A 10,623-nucleotide genomic window follows, 5' to 3' on the forward strand; every position below is an offset into this window, starting at 1 on the left:
TACTGCACAGGTCATTTTAAAGTCATGGTACCGACACGATAGGAAAAGGCAACAGGGCTTTCTCAAGTGACGCACCACTCAATATCTTGGTTAATTTATACACGTTTTTACAACTTTCATCATTTAAGATAGCGTCAGTCTCTTGTTTCCATGCTGAGTGGCAAACTGCGTGACACATTTTTCCATATCAAGAGGATAAGTGGCTCGGATAATGGACGGATGGAAGAGTTCTGGGCCTACTAGACATATTATTTGATATTCCATAGCTGTTCAGGGCGGCAGGGTGGGCGACTGGTGAGCACGTCCGCTTTATAGTGCAGAGGTGCTGGGTTCGATTCCGGCTCCTGCCTTCCTGTGTGGCGTTTGCATGTTCTCCCCGTGCATGCATGACTTTTCTCCAGGTACTCCGGTTTCCTCCCACATTCCAAAGTGGTTCCAAGTGAATGGAACACTCTAAATTGTCCCTAGGTGTGGGTGTGAGCGTGGATGGTTGTTCGCTTCTGTGTACCCTGCGGTTGGGTGGCAACCAGTTCAGGGTCTACCCCGCCTACCGTCCGAAGACGTCTGGGAGAGAATCCAGCACACTCGTTACCCTCGTGACGATAAGTGAATTAGAAAATGGAGGGATGGACAGACAGCTGTTCAAGTGAAAGTCTGTCTTTGTTGTTTTCATGCATATTTTAATGGGTTTTAGTACAGAGAATATTTCAGTGAAGATACCACAAACTCATGTAAGTAACAAGTAGTAAATGATGCTACCTTGGTCAGCCTAAATAGTTTATAAAAACCACACCATAGCAGGTTTTAGTGTCACATTGACATGAATTTAGGAACCCCTTCATAACGTACTACCATGTATTTGGCAAATTTCCTGAGATTTGCTATCTTATTTTTATTGTAATATTAAAGTTTTGCCAGAAAAAAATGAAAATAGAATTTGCACCATCCGACCTTGGAGGATTAATTGAGGAGTTTGTTCAAACCTTCCAGTATTATCAGACAGCTCATGGGGGCAGACGAGGGAAGAAAAATATTTGTGTTTGCATGTAGGACGGGAGTGATTGAATGTAAAATATGCACTTCCTCTGCCTTCCACTCAGGCAACACTTTGCACCTTGAGCTCTGTCCACCGTTGTGTTTAAAAGAAAACAAAAAATAAAACAGAGTGCTTTGTATGCAAATGCAATGACAGATTTGAATCAATTTATTTTGGGCGCACACGCACATCACCTCTGTGCTATTGCGATTGTTCCCACATTTGAAAATTAGATATGTGTTGGTGATTTCGTAACAAAAAAAAATCTGGAATCTAGCAGGAAGATAATCGGTTAATAGTGGGCCTTACTGTATTTTATATCATTGCAGAAGAAGAGAACTACGCATTTCATTTCACAAAGCGGCTCAATGCTTTATGGTGCTCTGCTGTCTGACTGACAGTTTGCTCTTACAAGCCTGAGTGGCCTGAGCATTTCATGTGTAAAGCAGATCTAGTCTGTCATAGAGAGGATTTAGCAAGCATCAACCAGCTACATCAGATGGAGTACGACACTTCCAGGCCCTGGAGCAAAAGCACCAATACATGTGGTTGTTCAGGGAACTGGAAGAGGTGACAAAACACATCAGGTAACGTTGTCTTTCTGGATGATTTTGACCCTTTCCTGCCATGTAAGTAGGATTCCGACACATCCTCGGCACTAGTGGTGACTGAAAGTGACAGGAAATTGACAGGAAATTAGGACAAGTTTTGCTATGCATATTACCAGATCCAAACTGGTAGCCCCAGATAGAGAATCCGAGAAAACAGGTGTTAATAGTGTCCATCGTTAGAGGTCATTATAGCAGTTGGTGTTTATGAGTGCAATGGACAGATGTTATGAAAAAGCAGGGCGGCACAGTGTTTGACTGGCTTGCAATGCAGCAGTCTGGGGTTCAATTCCAGGCCCCTTTCTGTATGGAGCTTGCATGTTCTCCCTGTGCCCACGTGGATCTACTGCGGGTATGCTGTTTTTTTCCGACATTCCAAAATCATGCATGCCAAGTTAGTTGTAAATTTACCCAATGTGGGACAAATAAAGGATATCTTATAATAGAACACTCCATATATTGTTTTGAGGTGTGATTGTGAGTGCGAATGGTTGTTCGGCTATGCGTGCCCTGCGATTGGCTGGCAAAACGTTCATGGTGGACCTACCTACTGGCCTGTGATGACTAGAATAGGCTACAGCATACCTGCGGCTCTTGTGAGGATAGACAGCTCAGATAATGGATGGATGGCTATGAAAAATCACAGCATAATTAAGTGTGTGCCTGTTACAATCCACAGTATTTTCTTGCTGTCAGCTGAATGTGTATGTTCATCTGTGTAAACTGGTGCTCACACAAAAACAATGACATCCAGCACATGTCCTGGTATTAATCGCGACGTATTAATATAATCATGATAATTGGTCAACTAATTTATAGTTGACCAATTACGTCCAAAAACCTTCAGGTGATATGTGTTGATATGCCAGACCTGTGAGGTGGGTTGGTTGACTCTCTCGGAGAAAGAGAAGCGCTTACTAACACAGATTAACACAGATTTAAACAGATTTGTCAACAACATAACAAAATGGGAGCATAAACAAAAGTGTGGCATTTATAATTTTGTTCAGTGTGTAGTGGTCTTGTATATTAAAGGACAATTCTCGTGCCAGAGTTTGAAACCTCGACATTTTGGCTCCTCTGTGTTGAATTTCAACATGCGGTTTAACATGTTTGTATTAATAACATTGTGATCTCAGAGGGCCAGGGCCTCAGGCTACTTGAATACTGATACTACTACTAAAGAGAAGGTGCTTTCAAAAGGAATCGGCGAGCAGCCTTGGGACTCATCAAAATCAGCCCCTGTACTGTAGCCGTGATAAAAATCCATTGGCCACAAACGTGAGGTGGACTGTGATTAGTATTGGATTGACTCTGTGAGTGAGTGATGTTGTACCACTGTATTGAATTTCAGTATTTTTTGTGTGTGTGTGTTTTCATGTTTTGCACCTGGCCGAGCATTTGTGCAGGCCCGCCCGCCCTGCCTGGAGCTCATTTGTGCTACCAGAGGCACCGGCATTTAATTGAATTCCCCTCCGCCCAGCCAGACATCCAGGGTCACCAGAGGACTTGCTTTACGCACGCCCGAGGGTGGCGGCTACTACCCGGCTGAACATTTATGCACCCCCGTCCATCCCAATTGGAGTTCATTTGAGCTACCAGGGAACTTGATTCACACACGCCCGAGGGAGGCATCTGTCACCCAAATGAGCTCTTACACACTGTGTGCTCGTCCCTGCCTGGAGATCAGCCGGGCCTCCGAGGTCTCACTTCCTTTTCCTCGGAGTAGGTGTCTTGTTCCCATCCACGCTTTTCATCCTTTTTTTCCTTTGTAAATTATTCTACAACACAATACAATACATGCTGATTTATATAGCGCTTTCACAACAGCTACAGCTGTAACAAAGCGCTTAACAAAAGAGTTAATGGCAGACATTTCATATTCCATCCATCAGTGCATTTTCTAATCCGTTTTATCTCCACGAGGGCCACGGGGCGTGCTGTCTATCCCAGCTGTCTACGGGCAGTAGGCAGGGGACACCCTGAACTGGTTGCCAGCCAATCGCAGGGCACACACAGACGATGTACCCAGTGTAAAGGCTCCCAGCTTTAAGATAGAATTTCATCATTAATCATTGATAAGAATTGCCAGTGGCGCTTAAAAGGGCATGCTATATTGATATCACGTAGTTGGTTCACTATTTGTTAGGATGGAATTATTTTTCCATTTTCTATATTTGACAGTATTTTTAGCAGAAATATGATCGACTATACCAGGGGTCGGCAACTCAAAATGTTAACAGAGCCATATTGGAACCAAAAAAACGAAATTAAACAAATTAAAAGCCTCAGAAAGAAGGCAACACTCGCTGTATGTATCTATAGTAGCTATATTAGTCTACTATCAAAATGACTAACTTGGCTACAAATACACAATGAGCCTTCCCAATTAAACATTTTTTTTTTTACCAAAGCTGTATTTTTCGATCAACCAGCCTCCCGCGATCGACCTGTGACCGCACATACGCATGCACTTACACACGCATGCCATAATGAGCAACAGCCATAACGGCGGCTAAGATGAACGAGGCACGGGATGCATTTTGCAGCGTCTCTCTGTCGTCCTCCCTTTCAACTTTCAAGCAGTATGTAACCTGTGCCACTAGAGACAATAATATTTTGGACTTGTTTTATGCCAATAGCAAGGAGGCATACAAACCCCTCTCCCTTCCCCCTCTTGGAAGAGCAGACCACAACTTGGTATTTCTCGAGCCTGTGTACAAACCCCTGGTGCACAGGCAACCAACTGTGACCAGAATGGTCAAGAAATGGTCATCGGAAGCTGAAGATGCTCTGCGAGACTGCTTCGCGACAACCAGGTGGGAACTCTTCAGCGAGGTTCATGGGGAGGACATTGATGCACTCACTGACACCATCACGGATTATATAAACTTCTGTGAGGAGAACACTGTACCCACCAGAACTCTGCGGTGTTTTTCCAACAACAAACCATGGATTAATCCTGACATAAAGACCCTGCTGAAGGAGAAGAAGAGAGTTTTTCGGTCGAGAAACAGAGAGGAGCTGAAGGCCGTGCAGATTCGGCTGAGAAGAAAGATCAGGGAGGGGAAGAAGTTATACAGGATGAAATTGGAGGACCAGTTACAGGCCAGCAATGTCACTGGTGTCTGGAGGGGCCTGAAAACCATCTCAGGCCATGACAGCCCAAGGACAGTGGTCGAGAAGGACAAGGACTGGGCAGATGGACTGAACCATTTTTTCAACCGTTTCGACCAGTCGTCTGTCCCTTCCCCCAACCACAAATTGCAACCTCTCTCACTGAGGGCTTCTTCTCCTCCCCCTCCTCTTTCGACCAGCTCTCATCAACCCAGTATGTCACCCGGTTCCTGCCTGTCCATCACAACAGAGCAGGTAAGGAACCAACTGAGGAAGATGAATGTTAGGAAGGCAGCAGGTCCGGACAAGATCAGTTCCCGGCTCCTCAGGACCTGCTCTGACCAGCTGTGTAACATTGTCCAGCACATCTTCAACCTGAGCCTGAAGCTGGGCAGAGCTCCACAGCTGTGGAAAACTTCGTGCCTGGTCCCAGTGCCCAAGACCCCCCACCCTAAGGAGCTGAACAGCTACAGACCGGTGGCGCTGACGTCTCACCTGATGAAGACGCTGGAGAGACTCATCCTCGCCCACCTTCGACCGCTGGTGAGCCCGTCACTGGACCCGCTGCAGTTTGCCTATCAGCCTGGCATCGGCGTGGAAGACGCCATTATCTACCTCCTCCACTCAGTGCTGTCACACTTGGAGAAGGCTGGGAGCACTGTGAGAATCATGTTCTTTGATTTCTCCAGTGCCTTCAACACCATCCAGCCCAATTTGCTGGGAGGCAAACTGCAGAACGCCGGAGTGGACCACCATCTCACAGCATGGATCATAGATTACCTCACAAATCGGCCGCCGTACGTGAGATTGCAGAGCTGTGAGTCGGACCAGCTTCTCTGCAGCACTGGAGCGCCGCAGGGGACTGTTCTGGCTCCATTCCTGTTCATCCTCTACACCTCGGACTTCAGACATGACACTCCAAACTGCCACCTTCAGAAGTTCTCCGATGACTCTGCGATTGTTGGCCTCATTACAGAAGGGGATGATCGGGAGTACAGGGGACTGACAAAGGACTTTGTGGACTGGTGCCAGCAGAATCTCCTCCAGATCAACCCGAGGAAAACTAAGGAGTTGGTTGTGGATTTCTGCAGGAAAAAGTCCTCACCAGCACCGATGAACATCCAGGGTATGGATATAGAGAGGGTGACCTCCTACAAGTACCTTGGTGTTCTTCTCAACGACAAACTGGACTGGTCCACAAACACGGACACCCTGATTAGGAAAGGACAGAGGAAACTGAGGTCTTTTGGGGTTCAGGGGTCACTCCTTAAGACGTTCTATAACTCGGTGGTGGCCTCGGCCCTCTATTATGGCATTGTCTGCTGGTCAGGCAGCATCTCGGCCCGGGACAGAAAGAGACTGGAGCGACTGGTCAGGAAGGCCAGTTCTGTCCTGGGTTGCTCCCTTGACACTCTGGAGGAGGTGGGCAACAGACGGATGCTAACTAAGCTAAAAGCTATGATGGCCAGTCCCTCCCACCCCCTCCAGCCCGCCCTGACAGCACTTGGTAGCTCCTTCAGCCAGAGACTGTTACACCCGCGCTGCAAGAAGGAGAGATACCGACGCTCGTTCCTACCGACTGCTGTCAGGCTGATGAATAAAAAATAACAATCATAATAATAATAATAATTAAATTATGTCAAGGTAAATTGTAAATAGTACTGCGATTTATCCATTTGTGTTCATATTTAATTGAATTTATTTATTTATTTAATTGAAAGATGTTTGTTGTTGTTTTTTTTTTTCTCTTCTTCTTTCTACATACATTCTTGCTGCTGGAGGCTGTAAATTTCCCCATTGTGGGACAAATAAAGGATATCTCATCTTATCTTATCTTAACTTTCGTAGCTGACGTGTATTGTTTTAAAATACTCTTCTCGGTCCTTCAGCTTGCCAGTCTATGCCAGTTCCCTCTGTGAATTAGACATGAAATGCTGTTTCTTCTTACAACAGCCACCTGCCTGGCATCCTACCCTGTTAATAGAAACATGTGTTGCAGGTTGTGACGCAAATCTTCGTTGACAGAAATGTTGAAATGTCATATTTATTTGACATATTTTTACAGCATTGGAAAATGTTAAGAATGTTTGTCCTCCTACAGAAACCATATTCAAACAAATATATATATATATATATATATATATATATTCACTCCTCCATCTTTTTCCATTTCAAAACATTTTAAAAAGCTCCAGGGAGCCACTAGGCGGCGCTAAAGAGCCGCGTATTGCTATACGATGCTGAAAAAATAATGGACCTCCTGTATGAGGAGGTCCAGTAATCAATTCTCTCAGCGTTCCCACTGGAAGACCCAGACGAACGCTCTTTTGGAGGAAATCAAATTTACAGGGAGGCTGAGGAGTGTGAACAATCTGTGATTGGAAAACAACGTCGTATACCTCCTACTCTCTTAATTTGCAACCTTTTGGTTTGGCAAGGTTGTCTTGTTAAAGGACATTAATGTATTTACAAATGTTATACTTTCATATCCATCCATCATCTACCGCTTATCCGGGGCCGGGTCGCGGGGGCAACAGCTTTAGCAGGGAAGCCCAGACTTCCCTCTCCCTAGCTACTTCTTCCAGCTCTCCCCGGGGGATCCCGAGACGTTCCCAGGCCAGCTGGGTGACATAGTCTCTCCAGCGTGTCCTGGGTCTTCCTCGGGGTCTCCTCCCGGTGGGACATGCCCGGAACACCTCACCAGGGAGGCGCTCAGGAGGCATCCGAATCAGATGCCCAAGCCACCTCATCTGGCTCCTCTCGATGTGGAGGAGAAGCGGCTCGACTCTGAGCCCCTCCCGGATGACCGAGCTTCTCACCTTATCTCTAAGGGAGAGCCCGGACACCCTGCGGAGAAAACTCATTTCGGCCGCTTGTATCCGGGATCTCGTTCTTTCGGTCACGACCCATAGATCGTGACCATAGATGAGGGTTGGGACGTAGATCGACCGGTAAATTGAGAGCTTCGCCCTTTGGCTCAGCTCCTTCTTCACCACGACAGACCGATACAACGTCCGCATCACAGCAGACGCTGCACCGATCCGCCTGTCGATCTCCCGCTCCCTCCTGCCCCCACTCGTGAACAAGACCCCAAGATACTTGAACTCCTCCACTTGGGGCAAGATCTCCTCCCCGACCCGGAGGGGGCACTCCACCCTTTTCCGACTGAGGACCATGGTTTCAGATTTGGAGGTGCTGATTTTCATCCCAACCGCTTCACACTCGGCTGCGAAACGCTCCAGTGAGAGTTGGAGAGCCCCGTTTGAAGGAGCCAACAGCACCACATCATCTGCAAAAAGCAGGGATGCAATACTGAGGCCCCCCAAACGGACCCCCTCAACGCTTCGGCTGCGCCTAGAAATTCTGTCCATAAAAGTTATGAACAGAATTGGCGACAAAGGGCAGCCTTGGCGGAGTCCTACCCCCACTGGAAACGATTCCGACTTACTGCCAGCAATGCGAACCAAACTCTGACATCGGTGGTATAGTGACCGAACAGCCCGTATCAGGGGGTTCGGTACCCCATACCCACGAAGCACCCCCCACAGAACTCCCCGAGGGACACGGTCAAACGCCTTCTCCAAGTCCACAAAACACATGTAGACTGGTTAGACGAATTCCCACATACCCTCAAGGACCCTGCTCAGGGTGTAGAGCTGGTCCACTGTTCCACGGCCGGGACGAAAACCACACTGCTCCTCCTCAATCTGAGGCTCGACTTCCTGACGGACCCTCCTCTCCAGTACTCCTGAATAGACCTTACCAGGGAGGCTGAGGAGTGTGATCCCTCTGTAGGTGGAACACACCCTCCGGTCCCCCTTTTTAAAAAGAGGGACTACCACCCCGGTCTGCCAATCCAGAGGCACTCTCCCTGTTGACCACGCGATGTTGCATGTCAACCAGGACACCCCCACAACATCCAGAGCCTTGAGGAACTCCGGGCGGATCTCATCCACCCCTGGGGCCTTGCCACTGAGGAGCTTTTTAACCACATCGGTGACTTCAACCACAGAGATAGGAGAGCCCACCTCAGAGTCCCCAGGCTCTGCTTCCTCCAAGGAAGGCGTGTTGGTGGAGTTGAGGAGGTCTTCGAAGTACTCTGCCCACCGGTTCACAACGTCCCGAGTCGAAGTCAGCAGCGCCCCATTCCCACTGTACACAGTGTTAGTGGTGCACTGCTTCCCACTCCTGAGACGTCTGATGGTGGACCAGAATTTCCTCGAAGCCGTCCGGGAGTCGGCTTCCATGGCCTCACCGAACTCTTCCCGTGCTCGGGTTTTTGCCTCGACGACTCCACCGAAGCCGCGGTCCGCTTGGCCAGTCGATACCCGTCAGCTGCCTCTGGGGTCCCACAAGCCATAAAGGCTCGATAGGACTCCTTCTTCAGCTTGACGGCATCCCTTACTGCTGGTGTCCACCAGCGAGTACGGGGGTTGCCACCACGACAGGCACCAACCACCTTACGGCCACAGCTCAGATTGGCCGCCTCAACAATAGAGGCACGGAACACGGTCCACTCGGGCTCAATGTCCCCCGCCTCCCCCGGAACATGGGAAAAACTCTGTCGGAGGTGGGAGTTGAAACTCCTTCTGACAGGGGATTCCGCCAGACGTTCCCAACAAACCCTCAATATACGTTTGGGTCTGCCAGGACGGACCGGCATCTTCCCCCACCATCGGAGCCTACTCACCACCAGGTGGTGATCAGTTGACAGCTCTGCCCCTCTCTTCACCCGAGTGTCCAGAACATGCGGCCGCAAATCCGATGATACAACTACAAAGTCGATCATCGAATTGCGGCCGAGGGTGTCCTGGTGCCAAGTGCACATATGGACACCCTTATGCTTGAACAAGGTGTTCGTTATGGACAATCCGTGACGAGCACAGAAGTCCAATAACAAAACACCACTCGGGTTCTGATCGGGGGGGCGTTCCTCCCAATCACGCCCCTCCAGGTATCACTGTCATTGCCCACGTGAGCATTGAAGTCCCCCAGCAGAACAAGGGAGTCCCCAGCAGGAGTACTCTCCAGCACACCCTCCAAGGACTCCAAAAAGGGTGGGTATGCTGAGCTGCTGTTTGGTGCATATGCACAAACAACAGTCAGGACCAGTCCACCCACCCGAAGGCGGAGGGAGGCAACCCTCTCGTCTACTGGTGTGAACCCCAATGTACAGGCACTGAGCCGGGGGGCAATGAGTATGCCCACACCTGCTCTGCGCCTCTCACCGTGAGCAACTCCAGAGTGGAAGAGAGTCCAACCCCTCTCGAGAGAACTGGTACCAGAACCCAGGCTGTGTGTGGAGGCAAGTCCGACTATATCCAGTCGGAAATTCTCTGCCTCACACACCAGCTCGGGCTCCTTCCCTGCCAGAGAGGTAACATTCCATGTCCCAAGAGCTAGTTTCTGCAGCCGAGGATCGGACCGCCAGGGTCCCCGCCTTTGACTGCCGCCCAGCTCACATTGCACCCGACCCCTTTGGCCCCTCTCATGGGTGGTGAGCCCATGGGAAGGGGGACCCACGTTGCCTCTTCGGGCTGTGCCCGGACGGGCCCCATGGGTGTAGGCCCGGCCACCAGGCGCTTGCCAACGAGCCCCACCTCCAGGCCTGGCTCCAGAGAGGGGCCCCGGTGACCCGCGTCCGGGCAAGGGAAACCTAGATCCATTTATTGTTTTCATCATTGGGGTCTTTCAGCCGTGCTTTGTCTGGCCCCTCACCTAGAACCTGTTTGCCATGGGTGACCCTGCCAGGGGCATAAAGCCCCAGACAACTTAGCTCCTCGGATCATTGGGACACACAAACCCCTCCACCACGGTAAGGTGACGACTCACGGAGGGGATACTTTCATATCTTGCTACCTA

The sequence above is a fragment of the Hippocampus zosterae genome, chromosome 4, assembly GCF_025434085.1.
Source record: "Hippocampus zosterae strain Florida chromosome 4, ASM2543408v3, whole genome shotgun sequence".
NCBI classification, from domain to species: Eukaryota; Metazoa; Chordata; class Actinopteri; order Syngnathiformes; family Syngnathidae; genus Hippocampus; species Hippocampus zosterae.